General features: G+C 44.3%; 1 pseudogene; it reads right to left on the reverse strand.

The window, feature by feature from the left end:
• Positions 1–4013: 4013 nt before the first annotated feature.
• Positions 4014–20646, reverse strand: part of LOC119806369 — a 31973-nt pseudogene continuing 15340 nt past the window's right edge.

Consider the following 20646-nt stretch of genomic DNA (forward strand, 5'->3'; position numbering starts at 1 on the left):
GTCTTCCTGTCTGGGATGCCTAACACCGTTCATCTTCACCAGAAACATTCACGCCCGTGTCTGTTTCCATCTCGTCCACTTAGGATTGTGGGAATGGAACCAATAAAACCAGAAATGCCATGCAAACACAGCCTACGGCATCACGGGACAGCGCACTCCCATGATGGGTCACACCTGTGATCTAAAATTGCCAGTGCCGGTGACTCACAGTAGCCAGCAAACTGCATAAACCAACCCTGCCAGGGCACCCGCTCTGGTGAGACAGGACAGGCCCACGATCTACATTCTTTTCTTTGTCACATTCATACTTAACATTTGAAATCACGTGTCAGTTTGTCCCTCTGTGTTTAATGCCCTTGAGAGGTTTGAGGGCTGCAGTTTGCTGATCGTTTTACAGCGTTCATAAATGAACCTAGATATTAAACCACTTACCAAGTCGTGTTTGTCTAGCCATAGGCTGGGGGATTATGGTTCCATGCAGTCTAAACTTGGTATCTAGCTGGTGCACCAATCAGGGTGGAATCTTTTCCTAATGTAAAGTCGGAATTCATTGTGTTCAGAAAATACAGAAAACCTCCTTGGTTCTGGTCAGAAACTCTTACATAGCAGACATATTGCCAAGTTCATGTCTTTGGATATCAGGCTAAAACAATGTTTAATTTTCTCACCATGATCTATGTGATCTTGTATCTCTACCTGGTGCTGTGGACTAAATAAAATGCCTGGAATAAACAACCCATGACTGCAGTTTATTTGCATGTTCATGAATTATGGTAGAAGCCAATCTCACAACTTTTCCAAGGGCTTCTAGACTTTATAGAATCCAAATATTCTACCAACTTTCAATCATTTGTACTTCAAACACTCCAGTACAGGAGTGTACAGACCAAGAGGCGAGGAAGCAAAGCCAGCTTGTGTGACTAACATTAGAGAGGCAGAATCACCTGGGCCTTCTCTGCCTGTGAAAGGCCAGTGTCTCTCACCAGTTGTTAGATTGTTTGGCTCAGGTTTAACTGGCATCCCCACACAGTGTTTGGTTGCCCTTTCTGCCTTAGGACTTCTCTACAAGGGATTAAGAGAAAGACTCTCACTGTAATGTCTGCTGCAAATTCTAACTCACACTAAACACAACACAGATATCCAAAGAAAGATACACATTCCAGTAGATATCCTTAGTACACACACACACACACACACACACACACACACACACGTGCATACACCACTAGATACAGATTTGTGGAAACTGCCCTTATAAAAATTTCTAACTGTGATATCTATATTCATCCCCTTTCTGTCTCCCTCCTTCCCCCTCCCTCTCTTCTCTCTCTCCATGTGTATATATACACATATATACCTAGAGTATGTATGTATATGGGTGTGTGTATATGAATATATGTATGCATGTGGATGTCTGTGTTTGTATATGTATATGTGTTTTGTATACATGAACAGGTATGAGCATCAAATGTTTATGTTATAAATCAAGTGAAGACAGATTTAACAAAGTCTTTATTTTCTGAATATGATTAGGTAAGCAGATGGGCTAGGCTAGAAGCAAATGAACCTCACTGATACACCTACAAAGATGGAATAATAATTGATGATTACCTTATTCAACCCCATCTCTGGAAATGAATGGGGTTTTCTAATGCCCTTTTACTATAATGATATTAGATTATTTGATTACTTCATTTTTTTATTTGTAGGTCTACTAGTCCCTAATGTTACATTACTCTTTTTTAAAAATGTGTCCTTTCAACTACACTGTAAGAGAGAAATGAAAATTTCTTCTTCTCTTATGATCCCAGCACAGCAGATAGCAGAGTAAAAACTTAACACATGGTCCTTGCACTTATGGAATTCTCAGATGGATGGATGGATGAGTTGGTGGGTGGGTGAGTGGATGGATGGATGTGTGGACAAATGGACAGATGGTTGACTAGGTGGACAGATGGACAGATGAACGAATGGATGAATGGATAGATGGATGGATGAGATGGCGGATGGGTGGGTGAATGGATGGATGAGTAGACATAGGGATAGATGTTGAACAGGTAGATGGGTTGGTGGATGGATGGATACATGGATGGATGGATGGGTGGATGGGTGGGTGAATACATGGATGGATGGTTGAAAAGAACCTGCCCTATCAATCTAAGGACTATACAAGAGATTATGATTTGTTTTCTTTCATGATGGAGCAAAGTGTTTAGGACAAGAAGCCATGACACTCAACAAGGGTAGAAGGAAGGAAGCCTTAGAAGATGGCTCTGGTCCATTGTTTCCATCCTGGACTAGAAGGGAGACACTCCCCAGCATACATGCCTTCTGCCTTCCCTCCTCCTAAGCAGCAGTCTAAGTCAATCAGCCCTTGCTGCTGAGGGCTTGGGAGGAAGCAGAGCCTCTCCGCAGAACTCTACCAAGAAGAGGAAGTCTCTGAAGGTCAGAGAAATCAGTAATGTCTCTCTGGAAAGAAGCAAAGCACAGCAGATGGGAACATTGGAGGGGGTGAACTAACACGGGGAAGGCTTTCCTTGGTGTGAAGAAGGGCAAGCATCATACGGAGCATTTTTGTAAATATTGGCATGAAACCTCCCCCAATAAATCAAAATGCAGTTTATTTCCCAATACAGTACTCAAGAATATGTCCACAGCATGCACTAGCCACAAAGAAAATCTATCTGGTCTCACTTCTTCATTCTTGGGAACTTCAACAGAAAAAAAAAGTTCTCAAAAACAGCATTTTAGCCAAATTTTCTATGCATTCCCTACCAACCATGTGGGCTGGAGAGGTATAAGGTGCAAATAAAGAAGTGTTATAAGAAAGAGTTGATCCATAGATCCATTAAAATCATCCCCAAAGAATTCAATGCAGATCTCCTCTCTCTCTCTCTCTCTCTCTCTCTCTCTCTCTCTCTCTCTCTCTCTCTCTCTCTCTCCTCTCTCCTCTCTCCCCCTCTCCCCCCTCTCCTACTCTCTCTCTCTCTCTCTCTCTCTCTCTCTCTCTCTCTCTCTCTCTCTCTCTCTCTCTCTCGTGTGTATGAAATAGTCACCACAGGACCAGACAGGTTCATCTTTCTCAGCTAGATCTGTTAAACTATGCTCACCATTCATGGATGAATGGAAAATTTCAGTTAAAATTCAGGTCTTGGCTTCAAGAGATTTTGCTTGATTTTATTTTTGGAATTTTGGAATTATTTTATTTTTGGAATTCCATCCATCCATCTGAGAATTCCATAAGTGCAAGGACCATGTGTTAAGTTTTTACTCTGCTATCTGCTGTGCTGGGATCATAAGAGAAGAAGAAATTTTCATTTCTCTCTTACAGTGTAGTTGAAAGGACACATTTTTTAAAAAGAGTAATGCAACATTAGGGACTAGTAGACCTACAAATAAAAAAGATGAAGTAACCAAATAATCTAATATCATTATAGTAAAAGGGCATTAGAAAACCCCATTCATTTCCAGAGATGGGGTTGAATAAGGTAATCATCAATAAAATAGGCACTAAATTGTGAACGGTTGTTACCGTTTGCACTCCCAGAGTTGAGAAGCAGGCCATCTAGCTCCCCAGTGAGTCTGTCTTCCTGTATCTACGAGGCCCAGGAACACTCCTGTCTTGAGCTCATGCTGGGAGGGGGGATTTTCCAGTTGGGTCTCCTAGTTCCTTCGAAGCTGGTTAGTTGCCTCACAAGAGAAAGGTAGGGTGCGTTTTTGTTCAGGCCTTATCTTCATCTTTCCTTCTTTCAGGAGGAAATAGATTTTAGGCAAATTCATGAGTCTCCATGGCCTGCCATCCCAGGAATGAGTACCCTACAACCACCTCTTCTAGGCGGCAGTCTGGGAGCAAAGTTTGAAGCAGGAGGTGACAGCAGTCAGACAGTGCCCCCTAGTGGGAGATCGATTCTATACACCTTTTCAGAAGGATGGATATTGGATGCATTCCCCCTAAGAGGGTCCCCACGGACACTAGTGGGGCTCTACAAACATCTTAAAAGAACTTACCTACCTCACAAGATCTCCAGACCGTCTTCCTCCTCGGTAAACTCAGGGAGCGGAACAGTGAAGCTGCCTTTGACTTTCAACCAGAAGGTCATCTGTTCTCCCTTGCCCTGTGGGAAGTGAAGGAGGGTCTGGTGAGCAGCTGACATGGAAGACTGACAGCGTCTGGCTTGCTCAGCTAGACAGCAGGAGCCATCTCTTTGAAAGAAATACTTCTTTATGTATAAAATCCTGACGACTACGTGGACTGCCATGCTCTTCTGTGGAAAGCAGAGAATAAAGTTCATTGCCCCACTCTCCAACCTTAAAAATATAATCTGAATTCTCAGCATGACTTGGGTGCCAAGGAAAGCCTCTCACATCATGTGTGCATAGAATCTGCATGTTCAGCGTTACCACCATGCCCATTTCCCACATGAACAACCAAGTCCTTCAATCAGATCACCAGCAAGGAGGGGACATCATCCCAAGAAGGCTCTACAACACAAGGTCCTCTCTCCACCTACTGAGGGACAGTGCACTGGCACCAGGGAGCTGATGTCACTCTCTGCTCTGTCACCTATCAATACCCTGCCTTTGGAAGTACTGGGATATAGTGCGGAGCTATGGGCCTGCTTTTCATCCTGCCTGGCTCCTGCATGGTTAGCTTTTCACCCGAAATAATTACACGGAAACTGTATTCTTTTAAATACTGCCTGGCCCATTATTTTCAGCCTCTTTCTCACATCTTGACTAACCCATATCTAATAATCTTCGTAACACCATGAGTGGTGTCTTACCGGGAAAGATTCAGCACATCTGACCTGGTGGCTGGCTTCATCGCATCTCGTTGTAGAGGCAGGGCAATTGTCTGAGCCATCTACCTCACTTCCTTCTTCCTGTTCTGTCTACTCTGCCCACCTCTTTTCTAACCTATTAGGCCAAGCAGTTTTCTTTATTAATTAACCAATGAAATCAACAGATTGATAGAAGACCCGCCTCCAACATTTCCCCTTTTTCTGTTTAAACAAAAAGGAAAGGCTTTAACTCTAACATAGTAAAATTACATATAGCAAAACAGTTATCATGCAAGAATTACAGTTACAATATTTATATCTACTTTATCTTTTATCATAACAAAGGAAAACAACTATAACTATCTATTCTTCTTCAGCTCCATCAAAGACTCCAGAAGGAAACAATATTACCTAAGTAAATAAGAAATATGTATATTTCCAAACTCTAGAAATGATAGAGACATCTCACTTCCTGGACAGTCACCCAAAGTTCTTTTGTATTGTTGGGGCATCTATCTTCGGCCTATAGGCCCACAGTATCCAGCAGACTTTCCCATGAAGCAGGAAATTTCAAAGACAGTTCAGTCACTATCTGCTGTGTCCTGCAGAATGTCTCGCAGACTCTTTCACGAATCAGGAACCCTGAAAGACCATCTCACCTTTAGGCAAGTTCAGCAGTCCTCTCTCTGTGGGTTCTTTGTGTCCAGTTTATGCAATAGTCCAGGCAAGAGCAGTTTCTTGCCCAAATGGCTATCAAACTCCATAAGTAGCCTCTTCGATGCCCATCTTCCTCTTGAAGTAGATTGGTGCTGCCAGGAGCAGACATGTCTCACTGTCATGAACAGTCCTAAGTTATTAAAACATTCAAAATGCGATATTCTGTAGTCTTTGAAAGATATGAAGAATGCCTATTTAACTTAAACATATCTCTATATATCTAGAAAATCTAACTAACATGACTATAAGCTTTACTATTATTGATGACTATCCATTAACAACCTATATTTCCTAATTATACATTACATTCTTAAATGAACTACACAATCACAATACCTTAATCACTGGGATACAGTAAGACACTTTTCAGATAGATAGGTAGGTAGGTGTAGGTAGATGATGATGAAGATGATTGATAGATGATAGATGATTGATAGATAGATAGATAGATAGATAGATAGATGATAGATGATTGATAGATAGATAGATAGATGATAGATAGATGATAGATAGATGATAGATAGATAAATGATAGATAGATAGATAGATAGATAGATAGATAGATGATAGATAGATAGATAGATGATAGATAGATAGATGATAGATAGAAGATAGAGAGAGAGAGATGATAGATAGATAGATAGATGATAGATAGATAGATAGATAGATGATAGATAGATAGATAGATAGATAGATAGATAGATAGATAGATAACACATATATATATATATACACATACATACATATACACACACAGGTAGATAAATGTAAAACACAAAAATTACCCACTGCTGGGACACATAGGTTAGAACTGTCGACCACCCAGGCATTGGATACTGAGGGATGCTTGTTAGTGTTTGGTTTAGGAACGCAGACTTATTCTGCAAGTTGACAGTCCCCATGAATGGAGGCTCAAAACTTCCCGGGATGAAGACATACTAGTGAACATGTCCCCATAACCAGAGGTGCACGCAGAAGCAGTTTTGGAGCCGGCCCAAACAGTTGGCTTCCACGCTCACTCTACCCCTTTCCTCACTAGCTAACAGGCCAAATCTGTGTTTTAAAGTGGGTTGATTACCCCGGGCCGTGACATGACTGTGAGTGTTTATGCAGGGTGAGAAATTAGTGTGTTCAATAATGGAAGCCTACATTCTTTGAAACTTGATCCATGGAGAATTTTGTTTCATGTTTCAACTGAAAAATATCATACACATACACACAGACACACACACACACACACACACACACACACATACACACACACACACACACACACACACACATACACACACATCTCAAGTCATGGTTGATTCAATAAAGTTACAAGAGTATGATGCTTCCTAGGGTCTGGGTCATAGATCTCCTCTGCCCCACCAGGAACATACTCTCCATCAGACATGGAACCATTACTACTCACAGGCCAATCTGTCCACGCTTTGTGCTTGCAAATAAAGCTTGATTGCAACAGGGTCTTGCTATCCATGCACATGTCTGTGTCTAAAGCTACTCTTGAACTACAGCATCAGAATGAAGGAGCTGCAACTGACTCTATATGGCTCCTAAAACTAAAATATTCAGGTTAGCCCTACAGAAAAGAACGTTTTCTAATTTGTGCTGTGTTCTCATATGCTTTCATTATGTGTAGTCTCTTAAGAACAGGAAAAAAGGCTGAGGGAAGAGCTTAATGGGAAAAGTGCTTGCTATGCAAACATGAGGACCTGAGTTCGAATCTCCAGTGATGTAGATTCCCCTCTATATGTGAATACCATTGCTGATTAAAGAAACTGCCTTTGCCCGTTGATAGGGCAGAACTTAGATAGGTGGGGGGGGGGGTACTAAACTGAATGCTGGGAGAAAGGAAGTAGAGTCAGAGAAGCCATGTAGCCCTGCCAGAGGCAGATGCTAGAACTTTACCTGGTAAGCCACAACTATGTGGTGATACACAGATTAATAGAAATAGGTTAAATTAAGATATAAGTGTCAGCCAATAAAAAGCTAGAGCTAATGGGCCAAACAGTGTTTTAAATAATATAGTTTCTGTGTGATTATTTCGGGGCTGAGCAACCAGGAAACAACCAAGTAGCCTCCTTACAACACCCCAGCACACACATAAGAGTTGGGCAGGTGTTAGAAAGATGGCTCAGGGGTAAGAGCACTTACTGTTCTTGTAGGGGATCTGGATTTGGTTCTGAGCACCTACAAAGTAACTCTAGCTCCAGGAGATCTGTCATCTTCTGACCTCTGCTCATGCACACATGGTACATATACACACACTTAGACATAAAGATACAATCAATAAATTTCTAAAAAATGAGATGCCAGGTGGTGGCGGCGGCTCATACCATTAATCCCAATACTCGGTAGGCAGAGGCAGGTGGATCTCTGTGAGTTTGAGGCCAGCCTGGTCTACAGAGCAAGTTCCAGGACAGGCTCCAAAGCTACATGGAGAAACTCTGTCTCAAAAAAAAAAATGTTTAAAAATAGATCTGGGCGTGGTGCGTGTCTATAACCCCAGCGTTGTGAAGTGGAGATGGGTGAATTCTGAGAGCTCACTGGCCACCCAGCCTAGTCAGTGAACTTAAGCTTCGGTAAGGACTCTGTCCCCAAAAATAAGGTGGATGGCAGAAGAGAGAATACCTGATCTGCCCTACACACACACACACACACACACACACACACACACACACACCACACACACACACACACACACACGCACACACCACACACACACACACACACACACACCACACACACACACCACACACACACACACACCACACACACACACACACACACACAGGTGGGGGGATTTAAAAGGAGGAAGCCATATGCTTTCATGTAGCTCCACTGAGCACACAGGGAAAAACAATGCTGTCTACACAGCTGGTGGCTCAGGCTGTCTCCTGGGAATAATGAGCTTATCTTCCAGATGGAAAACAGGAGACAAATGCAAATGAGTTTCTAAAAATACCCATTGGTTAAAGATAAAGGGGACAGGGACTCTGCGCTGCAAATGATGCCCACGTAAACTACTGCTTTCCATTCTGGATGCCATGTTCACAGTGGCCCCAAACAGACATGGTGATTCCCACCACACCGGCCACCGCAGGACCTGAGGCGGGAACAATAGAGAGGTTTAACTGCCTGCCTTACCCAAGGCTGGGCTCCACATAGGCCATCAAGTCCATAGAGAATATTAATTCAGCAAGTATTTATTTAATGCCCTCTCGGAGCAGTGCTTGAAAATATGTGTCGCAGAGCACCCGGAGCGCTTCTATAGGGTGAACACACTTCTTGCAGAAATCAACAGGCGAGCTGATTTAAACAGATGTAAACGAAGCCCACAGCAGCATGAACTCGAGGAATGGATTCTGGCTGGAGATCGGGTTTGTTTTCAGTTGTATACTAGGACCATGGCTACACAATGTGTGGGGAGGACTCATGCAAAGGGAGAAGATGAAGCATTTGCTCAGAGGGGCATCGATTCGTGTCTGCCTGTATCTTTGGGGAGGTTGAGGCAGGAAGATCCCGAATTTGAGACCAACTTCAGCTGTGACTCCCAGCTGCAAGATTCCTCAATTTTTTTATTCCAAAAGCATAACGAAAGAATGTGAAACCAAGTAGGGATCACCCACCTCTAGGTCACAGGCCCATGGGCTTGACAAAAAGAGAATGTATCAAAGCAATGGTAAAAGGGAGGCCTGAAGACGCTCAGTCTGCCTCGGCCTTCCAAACATCTCGGACTTTCTGTGTGTCCTTATTCTCATGAATCAGTTCAACTCACTGGAAATCCATATGTGGTCCCCGGCACTGGAGCCATTTAAGGACTGTATTCCTAAAAGCTTCAGACACAGGGCTCAATTCCAGAGCCACCTGTGGACACGCAGGGATGGTCTGCCGCCTGCCTTCAGTTCCGTCTACCTGTGTGGAGGCCTGTCCGGAGCTGGAGTCTTTCCTGAGGCACATGCCCAATCTGAAAGTGGGTGGTGGCAATCTCATTTGCATGTTGAGCTCCATTGCAGATGGGAAGCCGGCTGGCCACCATGTATGCCTCTCCACTGGCTTCAACCTGAAAAGGACACAACGAAAAGCCCTTAGTTTTCCAAGAGAAGATGGGGTGAGACAACAAGACCCCCTATTCCCAGCCCCTCCCCTGAAACCCCATACTCCAAAGTTCGACTCTCATTGATCTGCACTCTGCCTAGGTCCAGCATTTTTTCAGAGTCGTTCTTGCCCTGGTCCCTCCACACACCATTCCTCTTTCCCATAGCTAGTGCTCGCATCTCTAGAGCTGATAACCATGGTGCCATAGTTCCCTAGTTAGTCCAAGGTCAGAACCCACTAGACAAGCAGCCAAGTGCAAGTTGGGTATATCCCGAAGGATCAAATGGATCTATCAAGCAGAGTCCATATTAGCTAACCCAAAATGTTCTCATGACATACAAGGACTTAGAAGTGCTTACACACCATTCTCAATGCAGCCACCTACACACACACACACACACACACACACACATCTGAACATTTGTATCACTGATCTGTGCCCTCCTCAACCAGTCCTTCTAATAAAACCAGAGTCTAGAGTCCTATTGGTATGGAAGTAACTGAAGCCTAAAAGCCCAAGGCTTCAGCCTTTCGCAGGCACAGTTACATCCAGTAGAACCGAAAAATGGTGTGGAAGGCCTCTATATTAGTCAAGCAGTAGGAATGCCTCCACCTGGGGGAACACTTCTCTCTTTGTGACCCCTCAAATTATGCAAGGTTTAACCCTGTTCTAGGCCACATTCTCCCTCCTGAGAACAACCTTCCCAAACACAAACTGGATGTCAGAATTACTGGGCTCTGATTCTCCCTCCAAAGAGGTCTAACAACTGAAGAGCAGCATCAGCACCACTACAAGTCACACCATCTCTGCTTTGCTGTCCATCTTCTTCTCTCTCCAGGGGACCATGTTTATATGCCCCCTTGAGTAGCACCATGTGGGACATAGCTGCCACTCCCCTTTAGCTTCAACCTGACAGTCTAAATTTGAAGAGTCTATCTTCACCCTGGATTGCTAAGGATCATACCAACAGAAGTCAAGGCTCACAGAGGATCCAAAGGGAGCAGCTATCTGCTTCCTGGAATCTGAAGGACACGTGTTTTTGAGACGCCAAGGTCTCTCGTTAGCCTGGAACTCACCAATTAAGATGGTTGGCCAGTGAATCCCAGCAATCTCCCTGACTCTGTCTCCCCAGCACTGAAAACCTTGTACCACAAAGCCCTGGGTATTTTTACATGGGTTCTGGGGATCAAATTCAAGTCTTCCAGCTTGCAAGACAATCCCTTCAGTGACAGTCTTCTGCTTCCCCCACACAGTGCCTCTGGACACACATGTACACCTGGGACCAATCAAACCCCTTCAAGAAGACAAACCAATGAAGTATGGAGTTTCTGCCATGAACAGAGACGAGCTGAGATGTGGTCTGTCCCCGTGAGCCTGGAGACGACGGGTAAGGAGTCTATGTAGATCATAGCTCACCTTGTGCGCATTGTGGGTTTCTACTGTGTGGCCGAACAAACTGTACCCGTAGTTGAAGAGACTGATCACTTGCAAGGAGGAGCTGAGAGAGCACAGCTTTGTGAATCCCACAATGTCAGAGAAAAAGACGGTGACAGACTCAAAATGTTCTGGGTCTACAGACTTCCTGGCTACGAGCTGCTCTCTGACGAAGCTGCAGTACGTGAAAGGAGAGTTCTTAGGGAGCTCCTGCTCGTCTCCACCCCCACGGACCCTCTGGCTTGCGTGGGCTCGGTTCTTGTTAAATTTACCACCTAGAGGGATTCTCGTGATGTGTACTTATTCACTTGCATTTTCTCTAGCGAGAGATTGTAAGTGGTGGCTATGAATTGCAGGAGAGGGTGAAGGTCAGGGACAGGTCACACAAATGGCTTCATTAAAAACATTTTCTCACTGAAAACATCTTAGTCCTTTCTATTGCTTATGGAATTTGGTGCTAAAGACTTGGTGTGCAGATGTGAAAGTGAGTGTGATCACCCACCAATCCATAAACCAATATTCTTACTTCAATCAACTGTTCTCCCATTATGAGTGTGTCCAAATCCCCTATGCTCAAGAACAATGGTTCTCAACTCTCCTAAGACTGAAACCTTTTAATACAGTTCCTCATGTTGTGGTGACCCCCAATCAAACAATTATTTTCTTTGCTACTTCATAACTGCAAGCTTGCAGTTACTGTTATGAATAATAAAGTAAATATTTTTGGAGCTAGAGGTTTGCCAAGGGAGTCACAACCCACAGGTTGAGGACCACTACTCTAGACAGTTACGATGGACCATGCTTTTAGTCCCAGCACTCGGGAGGCAGAGGCAGGTGGATTTCTGTGAGTTCCAAGCTAAGGTCTCTCTGTGAGACCCTATCTCAATCCCTGCTTCCACTTCTTGGTTGACGTTCAAACAAACAAGGATTCTAAAAGCAGATGATTTTCCCTAGTGTTCATAAAATGTTCAGGTGGAAAAAGAACCAAAGTCGAAGCAATTTTTGAACTTGATGCCACAGGCACTTACTGAATTCAGAGGCACAGGAGCGCAATGGTGGTGCCTTAGTGGTTGGACATAAAGCTAGTCTGCCATCTAGTGGCTGTATCCTATTGCTGCATCCGTCACCGTCCATATAACCCACACTGTATCTTCCATCACCCAGGACTGGGAGGTTTGCCCGTATTTTCATTAATAAGGTGGGCCAATTTGCCAGTTTTTGCATGCATACACAATTATCCCTCCTTCTTCCCCTCTCTCCATCTTTCCTTCCCTGTCCCTCCTTCCTTCTCTCTCCTCTCTTGCTCCCTCCCTCCCCACCTCACTGGTGACCCAGGACTTCTCCCCCTGTTTCTTGGTCCCCTTTTACAAAGCTTGGTATTCTCTTAGAAAAAGAACAATGGAAATATCCCTCCTTGTGTAGAGCTGCAAAGACAGCGAATGTCTCCTTCCTCCGGCTGGTTTTGCTGTATCCACTATTGCTCCCGAATACCTTGGCAACATGGCGGACAGGAGTTTCTCCACTTCCTCTTCTCTGCCACCAGCCAGCAGATCCGTGCTTCCACCACCTCCTCCAGGCAATGGGCATACATTTCCAGCTTGCCCATCCTGCTATCCAAGAGGATCACACGGCTGGAAAGGGATACAGACGTTTAGCATCCCCTTCCAGGAACCATAGGACCGCAGTGGAGACGCAACTCCCAAACACAGGTCCCAGGAAAGCACTTCCTGTCCTTGAGGTGTGCTACTGACAACAGTGCCCAAGTCTCCAGCAAGGCTGTACTGTGCCTGCCCCTACGTCGAAGCGGTACCTTTTGTTTCAACTTACTCGTCTGAAAAATGGACCTTGTGTGTGATTTTCAGGGATTCGGGGGACTAATGCATATAAAATGACAAAGGGGGTGAATCTGGCAGGCAGCAGATTCCAGGAACTAATGTGTAAAAACGCCTAGAGGAAAATCCTGTGGCCCGCCAACAATCAACAGTGGCCGCTGATGGTTCTTCCTCATTTCCTAGCATGCTCCTTGTCACAGATAAAATGAAGTGAAAAAGTACAGATTGCAGAATGGGGTAATTATCAGATTGCTCAGCAAGGATCATGTCTAGATTCCATTTCAGAATGTCCCTAAAGGTCACCTAAATCCTTCCTCTTTCAGATGAGAAGACCAAGTCGCAAGTAGGAAATAAGATTGTCTTAATGTTGGGCCCATAAGACAAAGAATACATATTTTGAAACATCATATTTTATATGATTAGCATCAATATTTCATATCACAATTAAAATAATATAAAAATTAGAAATGAAAAATATTGTTGTAACCTGTGAAGAACACAAGCTGTTATGTTAAGAATACCAAGTGGTTCACTCCTTTAATCCTAGCACTTGGAAGGCAGAGGCAGGAGGATCTCTGTGAGTTCGAGGCCAGTCTGGTCTACAGGACAACCAGGACTGTTACACAGAGAAACCCTACCTTGAAAAACAAAATAAAAAAATAAATACAAAAAGAAAAAAACTATCAAGTTAAATGTCAAATTAAATTAGAAGTAGACACTTTCAGGCCAGGACTCTTTCTACCTCCTCAAGCTACCTCTGGGGAAATAAACATTCACTGTATTAAAATTTATACCATCAAGCCAGGAGTGGTAGTGTACACTATTAATTCCAGAACTGGAAAGCAAATGCAGGCAAACTTCTGTGAGTTTAAAACCAGCTTGGTCTACCTGGAAAGTTCCAAGTCAGGCAGGGTTACATAGTAAGAACTTGTCTCAAAAAAAGGAAGGGAGGGAGGGAGGGAGGGAGGGAGGGAGGGAGGGAGGGAGGGAGGGAGGAAGGGAGGGAAGAAGGGAAGGAGGAAGGGAGAAAGAGAGGGAGGGAGCCAGAGAGAGAAGGAGGGAGGGAGGGGGGAGGAAGGGGAAGGGGGAGGGAGGGGGAGGGAGGGGGGAGGGAGAGAGGGAGGGAGGGAGGAGATACTATCAAGGGGTGGAGAGCTGGCTCAGTGGTTTGCAGAGGACCCAGGTTTGGCTTCCAGTATCCACAGGACAGCTCACAACTGCCTATAGCTCCACTGCTGGGGAACTAGACACCAACCTCTGTCACCTACTGCACTTACAGTCACTTGGTTCACATACTTAAGGCACACACACAGAGAGAGAGAAAATACTATTTTAGAAATGATACTATCAGTAAGCTGCTATTGAAAGATGGATTTGAGAGATAAGCTTAACACAAAGTCAGTTGTCAGCTATAAGACTGGGGGTTAATTCTCTTGCCTAGCGCTGGATTTGACACTCTGCTCTGTAAAACAAACGAGTGATAATCTAGAGTGGGTGGATGATTTCTACCCTGTAGTCCAACCTCAAATATTAGTTACAACCCTTGAAATAACAATTGAAAAGGATACTAAGGCAGTGACAAAAATCCCTGGGAAAGAGAACCTATTAAGATTAGATGAGAGATGTCTGAATGGGCCAAGTGGGCAGAAACATTACTAATGCCTGATCCATGTTCACAGAACAAATGAAGATTCCATGACTCCACTTTAACTACCATGTAGAACACACCTTGTGTATGGTGGACATTAAGTAGCTGCATGACAGAAGGAAGGAGGAGCAGGAGGGAAGATGGGTAGGAGAGGCAGGAGAGGAGGGGTAGAGAAGGAGAGGGGGAAGAGGAGATGGGAGGAGAGTGAAGGAAAGAGAGAAGATCCACATGACAGCCATGCATTTTTTTCAATTCCCAATAGCTAAAAGACTAGAAGGAAGAACCCATTATGTAGTTAATTACCCCCTGGGACTGGTTTCTTGAAGCATCTTCTTGATGGAAGGGAAGGTGGGCTTTTGTTCTGGAGACTCATCTCAGGAGGCCTTCACCAGAACAACGATCTTCTCCTCACCTTTGTACCCAGACAGGGTGGTCGAAGTGGAACTGGACCCCTGGGGTCTTTGATGTGACTGATGATTTCTGAAATCTGTTTGGGGCTTAAATGAACAAGCTACATGGCTTTGTCACTCAACACCTGCCTGTCAGAGTGGCGATGGTACACACCAGTGTGAAAACAAAGTTTAAAACAATGTATTTGAATTCCAGGACAGTCTAGATATGTGCCTACGTGTTCTAGATCCTTCTAGAAAATTAAACAGTCCAATGGAAATGTAGACACCCCTGATCTACTGCCTTCCAAACCAAGGCTGTTTAAAGTACAGCTTCTCTGGGTGATCTTCAAATGGAGAGGCATTTGGTACCTAGCTCGCCCAGTTTGCTCCATACAATTTTGTATCCCATGCTTCATGAAAGTGATTTTAAGGAATAAATACTACAGTTTCCCTGACTGCCCAAGTTTGCAAACCTGATTCATTTTACTTCTTCATTGTCTTCCACCAATATTTGTTAGGGAGGTGATTTTTTTGAGACAGAGTTTCTCTGTAGCTTTGAAGCTTGATTTATACACAGTGACTCTCTTCCTATATGGAAGGATGAGGTCAAGAACTCATCAGTGGAGATATCAACAGGACTATCGCATTCAGGTAACCAAAACTGAGGGACAGCAATGGCCGTTGGAGTTGAGAAGGAGACAGTACTATGTGTCTTGCTTCCCTGAATTTATCTGAGGAGTTCCTCGAGAGTCCATCAGTTGATAATGAAAACTGAGAGTGCCTCTGAGATGTGGGCTTGTTACCTAGCAACACACAGCCTGGCATTTCCATCCCATCATTTCTACAGTATATTAGCTACTTTGAAGCAGTCATTCTTTGTCTTCTGCAAATAGACAGGACACTGACTGGCCTGGGGTGGAGATGTTGAGGAAATACTTCTGGGCCTCTTCCTATATTTCCAGAACAGGTTTAGAGAGTGGCTCTAAACAGCCCTTATTTCCAGGTACTATTCTCATTGCTGGTCCAAAGACAAAGACGACCATGATCAGCTCTTCTCCAATGTGCCTTAGCAGGAACGCTGATGCAGGTGTGGAGTCTCAGGAAATGAGAGGCTGTGGATTCATTCTGAGTTAAGAAAAATCAGGTCTGACCAAGGAACACTCCCTGGGAAATCTCCAGTAGGAGCAGATGGCCCAGATGTCTGAGTTCTACATCCAGAACAGATTCAAGACTGCTGGCTGAGATGATCAAGATTCACAGGATACTCCAGTCAGGACTTGACCATAATTTAAATTTTCTTTAGGTTTCCATAAGATTATCAGTGCCCCCAATCAGCAGGAAGTAGCCTGGAAAACTATGCCCACATTCCCAAAAAATGGACTATGGATATTTTCCTTTGTTTAGAGTGTTGGTTAGAAGTTGTTAAGGATAATGGTCAGGAGAAAAACTAAACAAAGGAGATTAGATTCAGAGTTCTTGTTTTGTAAAAAAAAAAAAAAAGAAAGAAAGAAATGGGGGGAGTGCTGTGGGACAATGGTATATACTCTGTAAAGATTTATTTGTATTTTACTAAAATGCTGATTGGTTAGTAGCCAGGCAGGAAGTAGAGGTGGGATGACCAGGCAGGAAGTAGAGGCAGGGCAACCAGAACAGGAGAATTCTGGGAAGAGGAAAGAGTCAGTCTGCAGTTGTCACTCAGCCCAGAGGAAGCAAGATGAGAATGCCTCACTGATAAAGGTACCAAGCCATGTGGCTAACATAGACAAGAATAATGGGCTAATCTAAGATATAAGAATTAATTAATAAGAAGCCTGAGCTACTAGGCCAACCAGTTTATAATTAATGTAGACCTCTGTGTGTTTCTTTGGGACTGAACGGCTGCCGGACCTGGTGGGACAGAAACTTCTGACAACAAATGGCATGGCCTCCTTACTACAGGGTCCTATAGGATTTTATTTTTCTTTCTAAGGATAACTGTCAGGTGTGACTACTGTCAGGTATAACTACTATCAGGTGTGACTACTGTCAGGTATGACTACTGTCATGTGTGACTTTCTGTCAGGTATGAATAGTGTCAGACATGACTACTGTCGGGTGTGATTACTGTTGGGTGAGACTACTGTCAGGTATGACTGTCATGTGTAACTACTATCAGGTGTGACTTCTGTCAGGTGTGAATACTGTAAGGTGTGACTACAAGCTCCTTAAGTAAAGTAACTCTTGCCATACTCCTGAATGATCCTAGAGAGGAGGGTAGCATCATCATGAGCCTCTTCTTAAGGGTCAGTAAACGGAGGTAGAGAAGTAATTTGCTGGGCAGTACAGTAGCAGTGATGGAAGTAGGCTGGGCACCCTGAGATCAGATTCCAACCATGGCCTTCACCAGCTCCAGCTCCCTCTGCTGAGGAAAGAGGCCAATGACAGGCAGACAGACATGGCTGCTAGCCACAGGCTTCTGTGGAAACTCACACTATGGGACTGATTTGTGATAGACAACTAGACAGCAATAAACATTCACGAGCTCTTCATACTGTGTGCTTTACCCATGTCATATGTAACCTTTTCTGAGGCAGGCGACTATTCTCATTCTTCACATAAGGAAACAGCCATTTGAAGGCTCACATGTAGGCGGGGATGGATCTGAGACAACCTCAGGCTTCACAGTCTTCAAAGCCCAGCCTTTTCTCGAGCCCTGAGCACCACTCTGTTTCTGGTGCTCTGGGTGTTGCTAAGGTCAGTGGGATAGAAGGGAGGGCAGACCGCATGCCTCCAACACCCTTACACAAGAGCAAACTAGGTCCCATTAGGCAATGAGCCAACTGGGAAGGATGAAGTGATCAGGCAGGCTGACTCAGGAGGCATTGGATGGCACAGTAAGGAATGACTGAGGGGGACATTCTTAAAGCTTGGGACCCCTAAGCCTTGAGACTCTTAGATACCACCTCAAGTGATGCTGACAAGCTAAGCACTCTAGGGTCAATATTGCTTTGGAAATGTGGACCAATACAGACAGCAACAAGGATGTGACTAAGAGAATGGATATATCACTATATCAGGGGACAGGGTTGCTTTATCTTGGCAGCATGCTTGCTGTTGAGATGGCAAAACTGAACCCCTATTTATATCAAGCAGGCTAAGATCCAAGTGTGTGATCTAGTGAGACCTGAGTGCAAGCCAGAGTTCTCCGTGGCCCTGCAGACACACAATGTTTTTTTTTTCTGCCCTTGACGGTCCAGCCCCAGGCAGGAGACTTATCAGAGTGTCACATGGGTTCTCGTTCCTTGCCTCACAGTAAGGAAAGAGCAGTTTAATGCCCAGTGAATGGCAGGGGCTTTCATGGAGCTCACATGTATAAAATCAACATGCTGAGGGACGGTGGGGTTCTGGGAATGCAGTCATCTCCACAAGGTGGCATGCAAGCTTTCGTTTTTATTTTTCTTCCTAACGAAACAGCATGAAAATGCATACCGTCAGAGAATAATCAGAACTACGAGCGTGTCCGTGATCCATCAGGTAGATATCACACACTCGGGCAGTCTACCACCTGACCGTGACTTGTACCACTCGCTCGACTGGAAATTTCTGGAAGGTCCCCAGGGCTCTTACACCTGACTCTCATGTTTGTGTTCGCTGGTGCTTAGCAGGAAGCCTGAGAGAAAACACAGCCTTTAAAGACAAACTAGCCACACCTCCAAGCTGACGCTGACCTGTTGGGTCGCTGATGTCACCTGATGAGGCCTCGTTTTACTCCCTCCTGAAAATGGAGCAATTACTGCTAGTAGTTAATTAGTGAGATCACATCTGACCAAGCACAATGCAAGTCATAGGCGTGTTTCTAATTTTTTCAGCAGCCATCTTAAGAAAAGCTAAACAAGTGAAAATCATTTTAACAATACTGTGAATTTAATTTGGTGCACTTAAAGATCTTTTTTTCAAAATACAGCCAACATGAAAACATTGCTCATGGATTGCTTTTATACTTGAGACATATCTCAGGTTGGACTAGCTACATTTCCAGTGTTTTTCATTAGCACGTGTAGTTCAAGGTACCATTTTCAGACAGAGCAATGTTATTCCATAGAATTCTTAGGAGATTTCAATAACAGAGTGTAGTTTTTAAGACTCATTGTGTAGTTATTAATAAGTATGAAGAATTATGTTAGCACTAAAAATTAACATTTGTTACATATCTGCTATGGGGTAGCCATGGAACTAAATACTTTATATACTTAACTCTCAAATCAACTTTCAGAGATGAATTCTGATATTATCTTTATTTCTGAGTCTCAGGGTAGTGAAGGTCATGTGACCAGTACATGACAGACTCAAAGTTTAAATCGTCCCTCATCCTCAGACTTCATCAATGCTCCATTTACCCAGAAAGGAAGAGCCATCTGTAATGCTAGCAGACTTTATTGTGCTTTCCAAAGCCTTTTGCAAGATCATATCACTGATTGGGATCCCTATTGGGCAGGATATGAGCCTTGATCCCCTATGCTTCCTACAGTCAGATCCAAAGTAAATACTCAGCTCTCTAATTCGGCTCCTTGGCTCCTTGGTAGTCTCTCCGGTGCCTGATATAGAGGAAACGATGGCTAATATACATCTGTTTGTCATTGATGTGTGATGGTCAGAAGTCCTCATCTGCCCTCAAAAAGCCCCAGAGTAAAGCAAAACTTTAACAGCTACTCATTAAAGGTTTACAGCCGTAATAACGGTGGTTTTCCGGGACTGCCCTTGGAGACACAGTCATGGAGAAGGCTGTGTTTGCCTGCCTTGCTGGGCAACAAGATGCCAGCTTTTCACTAGAGCCAGAAAGCCAGAGTCTCACCAGACCAACCTGGTTCCTCAGGAACAAAGGGCAGTGCAACTCTTGAGAAAGGAAAGGTTCTGAAGCCACAGGCCAACCTTCAGTCCCCTTCTACGAAAGCACAGATAGGAATCGACTACACGGTCATCCAGCGCGTCAGTGTCCCGAGCCTCAATAAGGACAGGGCTGAGCTTTCTTGCTTGTGCCCACCCAGCACCCAGCAGGGTGTCCTCTAAGGGGCTTGTTTATTGATGAGTGCAGTGCTGACTGGAGATTGCATTAATGTTTCTACCACGGGGAAGCCAGAGTACCTTTCTCTCTAGGATCGACTTCCTGGTGCTTTTCTTGGTCCGTTTAAATAGCAGAAGCGTACACAGCAGGCTAAGGACAGCTACATGCTAGTCCTGTCTGAGGAGGCAGCCTCAAGTTGCTGGATCATATTTACGGGTTGTGGCACACTCTAGAGCTGGTCTTTTCAACTGCACATCTGCCCTCCTATCCTTCACCACCATCTGTCTGTACACCTACAATGAGCCATCTGGGCTTTTGGATTCAGCCACCCACTCCCTGCCTACCCACTAGCTTCATGGAAGGAATGAGTGTCTCTCTACCAAACTCTGAATGGCCCTCGCCAGACCCTGATGTGCACCTATATAGGAGACTGGTTTGTAGGAGGAGGCCACTTGTTTTGACCCGCCGCCTGGCTAGCTTAGCGCTGAAATAACCACACAGAAACTGTATTAGTTAAATCACTGCTGACCCATTAGCTCTAGCTTCTTATTGGCTAACTTTTACATCTTAATTTAACCCATTTTTATTATTATGAGGTCGTGGCCTACCAGCAAAGTTTCAGCACATCTATCTCCAGCAACGGATCATGGCGTTTCTCTCCACCTTCCTTCTCCCAGCATTCAGTCCAGTTTTCCC

Source organism: Arvicola amphibius, chromosome 1, assembly GCF_903992535.2.
Source record: "Arvicola amphibius chromosome 1, mArvAmp1.2, whole genome shotgun sequence".
Lineage (NCBI taxonomy): Eukaryota > Metazoa > Chordata > Mammalia > Rodentia > Cricetidae > Arvicola > Arvicola amphibius.